The sequence below is a fragment of the Nilaparvata lugens genome, chromosome 14 (genome assembly GCF_014356525.2).
Source record: "Nilaparvata lugens isolate BPH chromosome 14, ASM1435652v1, whole genome shotgun sequence".
Classification (NCBI taxonomy): domain Eukaryota; kingdom Metazoa; phylum Arthropoda; class Insecta; order Hemiptera; family Delphacidae; genus Nilaparvata; species Nilaparvata lugens.
The window spans coordinates 2,441,789-2,454,450 of record NC_052517.1 but is presented as its reverse complement, the minus strand read 5'-3'; the positions used below and the strand labels follow the sequence as shown (position 1 = coordinate 2,454,450).

Sequence of the window (12,662 nt, the reverse complement as noted above, 5' to 3'; positions counted from 1 at the left end):
AAACAATCGACTATCGATAATTTATGTATCGACTATCGATAATTTATGAATCGACTATCGATAATTTATGAATCGACTATCGATAATTTATGAATCGACTATCGATATTAAAATTGAATGACTATAGGAAAAAAATTCTCATCCGATCAAAATCGATTCATCATATAATTTTGAAATTCCAAAACTATATATTATAAGCCACATAGCGATTAGATAGGACTTGAATAATAATAATATTGTGATATAATAGTTCAAACTTGTTGAGGATTTTTGGGTAAATTTTATGGGGAATTGTTGAAATCAAATCTACTTATTTTCATAAATAAAATTAGTTGAATTATTTCATATTGTTTATCAAATTCACACTTATTAGAACTGAACACTGAATGCTAGAAATATTAGTATAAAATTCAAGTTTGTATTTTTGTAAAATTATTCATTTATTATCAAGTTAATTCATTCCAATTAATCCGTGTTTCGGATGGACACGTGAAGCCGTCGGTCGCGGCTGCCTAAAAAGCAGTCGTAAGGTGATGTGAGAGGCCCTGAAATTGATCAGTTGCGACCTGAAAACTCTGACACCAGACCTCAGCCAGCCTGGTCACAAGATATTATTAGTCTATTATTATTCCAATTAATGGTACAATTTTTTTCAATTTCTCATAGTTTATAAGATTTACCATAGAGAAACAATAGCGTAAGTAGATATCCCATGGTATAGGACGTTTATGTCGCAACTTTTACTGTTATCTCAAGCCGATAGTCCACGTAGTTCTTTCATGTGAAGCTTTATGCCGCTGGTAGTCTGTCATATTGCGCCGTTCATACACTCTTACCCGGTCAAAACAGTAAAAATCGACAATAATCAACAGTAATTGGCTTGAGATAACAGTAAAAGTTGCGACATAAACGCCTTATACCATGGGATATCGACTTACGCTATTGTTTCTCTATGGATTTACACTCTTTAATTCAGCACAAGATGCGGGAAACTTTTGTGTTCTACTTTTTTGACTAACTTCTATTAAAATTATTAGTATAATAATTATATAGTAAAATTGATTGTACTCCTAAACATTCCAAGTGTATAAGTACATCCCAGTCTTCAATCAAAATATATGTTATGTATTTTCAAACAATATAATTTTGATACATTGAGGCCGGGTTGCACAACAGCCGGTTGAATTTTAACCGTGATTAATTCCACGAGAACCAATCAGAGATGGCATTTTTGAAAAGACGGCTTCCCTGATTGGTTCTCGTGGAATTAATCCCGGTTAAAATTTAACCAGCTGTTGTGCAACCGGCACCAAGTCTTTCAACTTTGGATATTATTTTTTGCTCAACAGAAGACATTCTGTGTCACATCTTGGGAAGAAAAAAAAACATTTCAAGAACAAAATATTTTGAGTTGTTTTACTTTCATATTTAAACCGAAAACGAGAATTTTTTTAAGGGGAAATAAAAAGATGTCGTCAATTCCACAAAGTTTTTATTTGAGTCCAAACTAGTTTCGAAGCACTGGCAGTCTACAACTGATGATGATGCCAAGTGCATCGAAACTAGTTTGGACTCAAATAAAAACTTTGTGGAATTGACAACATCTTTTTATTTCACCTTAATATGGAGAAATTCCACAACATCTCTGTGCAAAGTGTTAATTTTAGAATTTATTTATATAGATGGGAATAAATTATTATTTTTGTATAATTGTCGTAAACCTGTCAGATCTGTATTTGAATTTTATTCAACCTAATAGTCTTGTCCCCATATTTTGTTTGAAAATTTTTGGAATTTTCTAAACGTTTCGAATATTGTTTCAATATTATTTGCCATATATTTGTTTTAAACCGAAAATTAGAGCTTATTTGTGTAGATGAAAATAACCATTCTATTTGTATCATTGTCAAAAACCTGTAAATCTGTTTCTGAATTTTATAACCTAATATTTTTGTCCCCATATTTTGTTTGAATATTTTTGGAATTTTCTAAACGTTTTGCATATTGTTTCAATATTATTTATTTGCCATAAATTTGTTTTATAGTAATCAAATTGAAATGATGCTAAATATTTAAACCAGATCAATAATAACAATATTCTAGAGTTATTTGTTTGTTTCGATATTATTTCATTATTATTATCATTAATATTATTGTATTGTTTCAATATTATTTGCTATATGTATTTGTTTTATAGTAATCAAATTGAAATTAAGCTAAATATTTAAACCAGAGCAATAATAACAATATTCTAGAGTTATTTGTTTGTTTCGATATTATTTCATTATTATTATCATTAATATTATTGTTTCAATATTATTTGCTATATGTATTTGTTTTAAAGTAATCAAATTGAAGTGAAGTTACATCTTCAAACCAGGGCAATAATAGGTATTCTAATTAATATTTTTTTGGAATTCATCAAACGTTTCGGATATTGTTTCAATATTATTTGTCATTAATTAGAAGAATTATTTGCTATATGTATTTGTTTTAAAGTAATCAAATTGAAATGAAGTCACACCTTCAAACCAGGGCAATAATATAGGTATTCTAATTAATATTTTTTGGAATTCATCAAACGTTTCGGATATTGTTTCAATATTATTTGCCATAGATTTGTTTTAAAATAATCAAATTGAAATTATGCCTAATCTTCAAACCAAGGCAATAATTACATTCTAGAGTATACGCAGAATAGAATAGTTATAATATTATGCTCACTAATTTATTATAAACAGTATAGAAGCATAGAGTAACAATAGCGTAAGTAGATATCCCATGATATAGGGCGTTTATGTCGCAACTTTTACTGTTATCTCAGGCCGATTACTGTCGATTATTGTCGATTTTTACTGTTTTAACCGGGTAAGAGTGTATGAACGGCACAATATGAGAGACTGCCAGCGTCATAAAGCTTCACAGGGAAGAACTACGTGGACTATCAGCTTGAGATAACAGTAAAAGTTGCGACATAAACGCCCTATATCATGGGATATCTACTTATGCTATTGTTTCTCTATGATAGAAGTAAATAATTATAAATATTAGAAGTAGGATCTGAACTGAAGAAAGTGAGAAAAAGGATAGTAAAAGAAAGAGGAGGAGAAGAAATTTGAAGAGGAATTGAAAGTAGAAGATGAAGAAGAAGAAGGATGAGGAAGAAAGAAAGAGGAGGTAGGTTTAGAAGAGAAATTGAAAGTAGAGATGAAGAAAGAAACAGGAAGAGGTAGAATTAGAAGAGGAATTGAAAGTGGAAGATGAAGAAGAAGGAGGAAGAATGAAAGAGGAGGAGATAGAATTACAAGCGGAATTGAAGATAGAAGATGAAGAAGGAAGAAAGAAAGAGGTGAAATAAGAAAAGGAATTTTGAAAGTAGAAGATGAAGAAGAAGGAGGAGGAGGAGGTAAAATTACAAGAGGAATTGAAGGTAAAAGATGAAGAGGTAAAATTAGAAGAGGAATTGAAAGTGGAAGATGAAGAAGAAGGAGGAAGAAAGAAAGAGGAGGAGATAGAATTACAAGCGGAATTGAAGATAGAAGATGAAGAAGAAGAAGGAAGAAAGAAAGAGGAAGAGGAAAAATTAGAAGAGGAATTGAAAGTAAAAGATGAAGAAGAAGGAGTATGAAAGAAAGAGGAAGAGGTAGAATTACAAGAGGAATTGAAAGTAGAAGATGAAGAAGAAGGAGGAGGAGGGAAGAAAGAGGAGCAGGGGGTAAAATTATAAGAGGAATTTTGAAAGTAGAAGATGAAGAATGAAAAAAGAAAGAGAAGGTAGAATTACAAGAGGAATTGAAAGTAGAAGATGAAGAAGAAGAAGAAGGAGGAGGTAAGAAAGAGGAGCAGGGGGTAAAATTAGAAGAGGAATTTTGAAAGTAGAAGATGAAGAAGGAAAAAAGAAAGAGAATGTAGAATTACAAGAGGAATTGAAAGTAGAAGATGAAGAAGAAGAAGAAGGAGGAGGTAAGAAAGAGGAGCAGGGGGTAAAATTAGAAGAGGAATTTTGAAAGTAGAAGATGAAGAAGGAAAAAAGAAAGAGAATGTAGAATTACAAGAGGAATTGAAAGTAAAAGATGAAGAAAAAGGAGGAGGGAAGAAAGAGGAGCAGGGGGTAAAATTAGAAGAGGAATTTTGAAAGTAGAAGATGAAGAAGGAAAAAAGAAAGAGAAGGTAGAATTACAAGAGGAATTGAAAGTAGAAGATGAAGAAGAAGAAAGAGGAAGAAAGAAATAGGAAGAGGACGTAGAATTACAAGAGGAATTGAAAGTAGAAGATGAAGAAGAAGAAAGAGGAAGAAAGAAATAGGAGGAGGACGTAGAATTACAAGAGGAATTGAAATTAGAAGATGTTGAAGAAGAAATAGATAGAAATAAAAACTGGAGTGATAAAAAAACAGATGAAAAATATTACTATAAATCAATCAAGACTTCTTAAAATCTTCCAAATAATGATGTTAAGTATAGTGGGTTTCACTGCAAACAGTCAGCTTTTCTTATTTAATATTTTCAATGGCGTCCCATTACTTTAATACTGACATGTTGAAGTGGACCTCACTTTGGTTGTTTACTATATAGTTGAAATTTGTTATTGAAAATAAATGAATGTTTATTTTTAGGTATATTAGACATAAATATTATGTGATCTTCAAAGTTTCAAATTCATTAAAACTAAAGCTTTGAATAAAAAACCTGAGTTTTCTTCTCCCATCATTGGATAAAACCCATCGAGTGTGATTTTTACAAAAATGTCAAAATTTAAAATCGCTCAAACTGTCTGGAATGATAGTACCATAGAGAAACAATAGCGTAAGTAGATATCCCATGGTATAGGGCGTTTATGTCGCAACTTTTACTGTTATCTCAAGCCGATAGTTCACATAGTTCTTTCCTATGCAGCTGTGTGACGCTGGTAGTCTCTCAAATTGTGCCGTTCATACACTATCACCCCAACAAAACAGTAAAAATTGACAATAATCGACAGTAATCGGCTTGAGATAACAGTAAAAGTTGCGACATAAATTCCCTATACCATGGGATATCTACTTACGCTATGGTTTCTCTATGATAGTACTTGACGTGAGGAACAATAGCGTAAGTAGATATCCCATGGTATAGGGCGTTTATGTCGCAACTATTACTGTTATCCCAAGCCGATAGTTCACATAGTTCTTTCCTATGCAGCTGTGTGACGCTGGTAGTCTCTCAAATTGTGCCGTTCATACACTATCACCCCAACAAAACAGTAAAAATTGACAATAATCGACAGTAATCGGCTTGAGATAACAGTAAAAGTTGCGACATAAATTCCCTATACCATGGGATATCTACTTACGCTATTGTTTCTCTATGATAGTACTTGACGTGAGGAACAATAGCGTAAGTAGATATCCCATGGTATAGGGCGTTTATGTCGCAACTATTACTGTTATCCCAAGCCGATAGTTCACATAGTTCTTTCCTATGCAGCTGTGTGACGCTGGTAGTCTCTCAAATTGTGCCGTTCATACACTATCACCCCAACAAAACAGTAAAAATTGACAATAATCGACAGTAATCGGCTTGAGATAACAGTAAAAGTTGCGACATAAATTCCCTATATCATGGGATATCTACTTACGCTATTGTTTCTCTATGATAGTACTTGACGAGATGAACAATAAGATGTCATCACATTGGCGAAATATTCTCTCCTATCCTTGAGTTATAAGCATTTGAAGATGAGTGATTTCTCTGATCTGTGAGTGGAGGGAAGATTTTACTGACCGAACGTAGTGAGGTCTATGTTTCAACTCGATTTGCTTTTGTCTGTCTGTATGTAACGCGATTACGGCCAAACGCGTTGATAGAATTCGATGAGATTTGGCAGGAATATTCCTTTTTTTAACTTGGCGTCGATGTAAACACAAGGTTTTTTGAAATTTTCCATTTCAAGTAAAATATGGAAAGAAAAGGAATTCCTCCATACTTAGATATCACTAATAAAACAAATATAACTTGTAGCACCATTGTTTATTATAAAAACTTAAAATATTTTAACTTGTTTAAGTTTTTATAATAAACAAGGGTGCTAAAAGTTATATTGTTTTATTAATTTAAAAGCAGCCCATTTCAATAAGTGTTTTAGATATCACTATCTATATATATAAAAGCGAAATGGCACTCACTCACTGACTGACTGACTGACTGACTCACTCACTCACTCACTCACTCACTCACTCACTCACTCATTCGCATAACTAAAAATCTACCGGACCAAAAACGTTCAAATTTGGTAGGTATGTTCAGTTGGCCCTTTAGAGGCGTACTAAGAAATCTTTTGGCAATATTTTAACTCTAAGGGTTGTTTTTAAGGGTTTAAAGTTCGTCTTTTAGCATGTATATTCTTCTTCTCCCAATCTCTTAATTATAATTGAAATTTACATATCATATGTTACTATAGAACTATAATCTAGATAGAGTAGCTCTTCGAAACAGTTGTTAACTGGCAACTAAATTAATAATTTTGTCAGGTTGGCATTAAGTTGAGTTGACTTTGTTAGGTTGGCACCAAGTTGAAGATTTAAATGCATTTATCGAGGAAAAATTGATTGGGCACTGCTACTTCAATCCTGGGAATATTACATTACTAGCCGTCAGGCTCGCTTCGCTCGCCATATCCGTTTAGCCAGACGTTTAGTCTGGAACCCCGACTGGATTGTTCTAACATATGATAAAAATGTTCAAATGAAAAATGCAGGCGAGCGAAGCGAGCCTGCTGATCTCATTCTTGGACGATCCAGTCGGGGGTCCAGGGGGCGGAGCGAAGCGAGCCTGACGGCTAGTACATAATAAAGACAAACTTTAAACCCTTAAAAACAACCCTTAGAGTTGAAATATTGCCAAAAGATTTCTTAGTGCGCCTCTAAAGGGTCAACTGAACATACCTAACAAATTTGAACGTTTTTGGTCCGGTGAATTTTTAGTTCTGCGAGTGAGTGAGTGCCATTTCGCTTTTATATATATAGATAAGTGAGTTTTTGATCTTGGAGAGAACAAAGAACAGATTTTAAGAGTAAATCATGACTCAATCAGACTATAGAATTATTCATAATCAATCAGCTGACAAGTGGATTATTCATTAATCATATGGGATACAAATACTGGACCCCCGACTGAATCGTCCAAGAATGAGATCAGCAGGCTCGCTTCGCTCGCCTGTCAACTAGAACAGGTGACATCAGATTCTTGTGGATGAGAAAAGTGCGTGAGGTCTACTGTTCACAGAACTACTAGTGTTTCAGTGAATACCTCACCCTGTATTGTAGAGAAACGTCTAATATTATAGCACGACACTTGTTAGGTCAACCTCTATCCATAGCTCGAATATCAACCAAATCTGGCAGATTTGCATTTTTCATGAAATCCATCATGGAAATTAGCAAAAATGGTTGAGAATTAAAATCGATCAAACTGTCAGGAATGATAGTACTTGACGTGAGGAACAATAATCTACTTTGAAGATAGGATCAATCAGACTACAGAATCATTCATAATCAATCAGCTGACAAGTGGATTATTCATTAATCATATGAGATACAAATTCAAACGTGAACTGAGTTTATTAACACTAGTAGTTCTGTGAACAGTAGACCTCACGCAGTATTCTAATCCACAAGTACCTGATTGAAACTATAGACCTTATGGAAATACAGCAATAGACTGGCTTCTCCACACATCTGTGTAATCACTTGTCAGCTGATTTAGGACGAATAATTCTATAGTCTGATTTCTACTCTAATATTGGCGTATGAAGGAGGCTCCTTTCCCCTTTTATATTATCCTTGAAATGCAAAATTTCCAAAAACCTTGTATATACGTCGACGCGCAATTAAAAAAGGAACATACCTGTCAAATTTGATGAAAACCTATTACCGCGTTTCGCCGTAAATGCGCAACATATAAACATGAAATGCCAAACGCTCGGTTAATAAGTGAGTTTTTGATCTTGTAGAAAACAAATAACAGTTTTTAAGAGTAGATTATGATTCAACTGAATCAATATTACTAGAACAGGTGACATCAGATACTTGTGGATGAGAAAACTGCGTGAGGTCTACTGTTCACAGAACTACTACTGTTTCAGTGAATAACTCACCCTGTATTGTAGCGAGACGTCTCATATTATAGCATGATCAACATTGGTGTTGCTATCCTTGTCTATCATTTCACAAAGCAGGCTCTGTCGTTTTGTATCAAATTATGTTCTTGTGTATCAAGTTGAGATGATACTGTATCATATTATGGTGATACTTTAGCATATTGTCGAACACCAATTGCTATAGTGAGGTCGACGTTATAATGGCAGTATTTGATCAACATTGGTGTTGCTATCCTTGTCTGTCATTAGACAAAGCGAATATCTCCTCTATCCTATCCTCTTCTACGCATCGTTGCCAAATCGTTCATTTACTATGAAGAAAATTATCTACCAGAGTATCCAATCTCAATATTACTAAATTTATTATCAAATAATGAAAAATGTATTTTATCAGTGAATATCATATTATATTTGAGATGTGGTTGATCATAATTATTAACAAGATTCAACAATTAATATCAGATCAGAAATAGGGGGATGACTTGAATCACAGCTATCTAATTGACCGAGTGAAGTGAGGTCTAAGATTCAAGTCGACGGTTTGGTATTTCTCTTAATGTTTATATGTTGCGCATTTACGGCGAAACGCGGTAATAGATTTTCATGAAATTTGACAGGTATGTTCCTTTTTAAATTGCGCGTCTACTTATATACAAGGTTTTTGGAAATTTTGCATTTCAAGGATAATATAAAAGGAAAAAGGAGCCTCCTTCATACGCCAATATTGGAGTAAAAATCAGACTATGGATTTATTCATCATAAATCAGCTGACAAGTGACTACACAGATGTGTGGAGAAGCCAGTCTATTGCTGTATTTCCATAAGGTCTATAGTTTCAATCAGGTACTTGTGGATAAGAATACTGCGTGAAGTCTACTGTTCACAGAACTACTAGTATAGAAGGCGGTGATAACAGAAAATCGGCAACATTGTGGTTCTATCATTTCTACTGACTTTATATAACGTCAATGCTAACAGTTTGTCTACTATAGAAGGCGGTGGTAACAGAGAATCGTCAACTATGCCATCCTATCATTTTCACTGACTCTATCACTAACGCTGTGGGTTTAGACAAGAATTAGATCAATAATAATTACTAAACAAAAATCCCAATTAAATAATAATTATCAATGATTAGCATTTGAATAATTGCAATATCTCAGTAATTTCCATCTGAAATATCTGGTGTGGCGCACTCACACAACTTTCCTTGCCGTTTTGAAAATTGATCACCTGACGCTAGTGTTCACGAGCATCTCAAGTCTACTATTCTAAGATCTAAACCAGCTGGTGACACGGCAATAACGCTGGAGACAAACGAGGACTGCTATCTCTTCATAGTAAATTATTTAATCAACAGTTTGCAATTGAATAATCACATTTTCTCGAATTTCGAGCCTATTTTCAATTTTAGGTGAAAATGTTACTGAACATTAATTCGAGAGATTTTCATGCTCAATGATTTCCACTTGAAATTTTTTGTTTAAATTGTATCTGAGGCCTGATAAATGGGAATCTAAAATCAAACTTTGCATAGATGGAACGGAGCTCCTGGAGTTTTTACAGATATGGGACTTGTGGCAGTTGACAGAGCTTATCAATGACTATTTTAGGTATAAATTTGATCAAAATCGTTGGAGCCGTTTTCGAGGAAATCGTGAAAACCCCTATTTTTGACAACATTTTCGCCATTTTAGCCGCCATCTTGAATTGCATTTGATCGAAATTGTTCGTGTCGGATCCTTATATTGTAAGGACTTTGGGTTCCAAATTTCAAATCATTTCGTTGATTGGGAGATGAGATATCGTGTACACAGACGCACATACACTCTAAAGGTGCGTACAGATTCACGCGCCGCGAACATGAGCAATTCACTTTTAATCTGCTGATGCCAAGCTTTTTATATCTGTATCTTACCGTTTCTGTAAAAATACAGATATAGTCAGCTGATCAAAAGTGAATTGCTCATGTTCGCGGCGCGTATATCTGTATGCACCTATACACACACACACACACACACACACACAGACCAATACCTAAAAACCACTTTTTTGGACTCAGGGGACCTTGAAACGTATAGAAATTTGGAAATTGGGGTACCTTAGTTTTTTTCGGAAAGCAATACTTTCCTTACCTATGGTATTAGGGCAAGGAAAGTAATATTTAGATCTTCACACACACACGCACACACACACAGAGACCAATACCTAAAAACCACTTTTTTGGACTCAGGGGACCTTGAAACGTATAGAAATTTAGAAATTGGGGTACCTTAATTTTTTTCGGAAAGCATCCTTACCTATGGTAATAGGGCAAGGAAAGTAATATTTTGATCTTCAAAAGATTTCATGAGATACCTGAAAAATGAAGAAACATATTTTATTTAGATATCTTTAAATAAGTACACAAAATAGTACCTTGAGGTTATAGGAGATGGACGACTCCAAAAATGTTGTAATACGCTGGTAGGTCTTAGTTCAATAAGAACCACTGACCAATCACATAATTTTCATCAGCAATTTTTCACCAAAATTTTCTGTTAATTTTTCAAATTTTTTCACCTCTGAAAATAACATAGAAAGGCCTGGGAATTAGTTTAAATACAGTCCAACTCCAAATCAACTCCAAATTAATTGGGATCACAATTATAGTGAGGATATATTTTACTGTTGATATCACATCAGATATACTCAGTAGGTACACTACTACCATAGAGAAACAATAGCGTAAGTAGATATCCCATGGTATAGGGCGTTTATGTCGCAACTTTTACTGTTATCTCAAGCCGATAGTCCACGTAGTTCTTTCCTGTGAAGCTTTATGACGCTGGTAGTCTCTCATATTGTGCCGTTCATACACTCTTACCCGGTCAAAAAAGTAAAAAAAGACAATAATAGACAGTAATTGGCTTGAGATAACAGTTAAAATTGCGACATAAACGCCCTATACCATGGGATATCTACTTACGCTATTGTTTCTCTATGCTACTACTCTATAGTGAGGTCCACGTTATAATGGCAGCACCTGATTGACATTGGTGTTGCTATCCTTGTCTATCACTCCATAAAGCAGATAGCTCTATCCTGTTTTGTATCAAATTATGGTGCTGTGTATCAAGTTGAGGTGATACTGTATCATATTGTCGAACACTAATTGCTATAGTGAGGTCCACGTTATAATGGCAGTATTTGATTAACATTGGTGTTGCTATCCTTGTCTATCATTCCACAAAGCAGATAGCTCTATCCTGTTTTGTATCAAATTTTGGTGTTGTGTATCAAGTTTAGATGATACTGTATCATATTGTCGAACACTAATTGCTATAGTGAGGTCCACGTTATAATGGCAGCACCTGATTAACATTGGTGTTGCTATCCTTGTCTATCATTCCACAAAGCAGATAGCTCTATCCTGTTCTGTATCAAATTGAGATGATACTGTATCATATTGTCAAACACTAATTGCTATAGTGAGGTCCACGTTATAATGGCAGTATTTGATTAACATTGGTGTTGCTATCCTTGTCTATCATTCCACAAAGCAGATAGCTCTATCCTGTTTTGTATCAAATTATGGTATTGTGTATCAAGTTTAGATGATACTGTATCATATTGTCAAACACTAATTGCTATAGTGAGGTCCACGTTATAATGGCAGTATTTGATTAACATTGGTGTTGCTATCCTTGTCTATCATTCCACAAAGCAGATAGCTCTATCCTGTTTTGTATCAAATTATGGTATTGTGTATCAAGTTTAGATGATACTGTATCATATTGTCGAACACTATTTGCTATAGTGAGGTCCACGTTATAATGGCAGTATTTGATTAACATTGGTGTTGCTATCCTTGTCTATCATTCCACAAAGCAGATAGCTCTATCCTGTTTTGTATCAAATTATGGTGCTGTGTATCAAGTTGAGATGATACTGTATCAAATTGTCGAACACTAATTGCGATAGTGAGGTCCACGTTATAATGGCAGTATTTGATTAACATTGGTGTCGCTAACCTTGTCTATCATTCCACAAAGCAGATAGCTCTATCCTGTTTTGTATCAAATTATGGTGTTGTGTATCAAGTTTAGATGATACTGTATCATATTGTCGAACACTGATTAGTACAGTGAGGTCCACGTTATAATGGCAGCACCTGATTAACATTGGTATTGCTATACTTGTCTATCATTCAACAAAGCGGATAGCGCTATCTCTTTGACGCTTTGCTCTGTTGCCAGACCGTCTTTTAAACAATGTAGAATTAATAATTAATTAACAAAATATTTCATCTTAATTATGAAAATTCATTATGAAATGTGTTATTGAAACATATAATTTCTTGCTTAATAAAACATAATTGATATTTTAAACGAGAATGAACAGTTGATATTACATCAATAAGCCTGTATCAGCTACCGTCTATATTTATTTATTAGAACAGTCACAAACACGATATTTGGAAAGAGAAACAGGCAATTGCCCAAAACTTCTTCAATTCCTTGACTTTGGCACATAAATAGTCCAAA

The 12,662-nt window shown here is 34.1% G+C and overlaps 1 protein-coding gene and 1 long non-coding RNA gene across 2 annotated transcripts in view; both read left to right on the top strand.

Annotated features, from left to right (window-relative positions):
- The window catches only part of LOC120354150, a 52,593-nt gene that overhangs the window by 20,441 nt on the left and 19,490 nt on the right, over window positions 1-12,662 (top strand). The gene's annotated exons all lie outside the window — the stretch shown is intronic.
- On the top strand, window positions 2,213-4,687 carry LOC120354152. The gene is made up of 2 exons (XR_005572840.1): window positions 2,213-2,391; window positions 2,549-4,687. It is a non-coding gene; the product is annotated as an uncharacterized LOC120354152 (long non-coding RNA).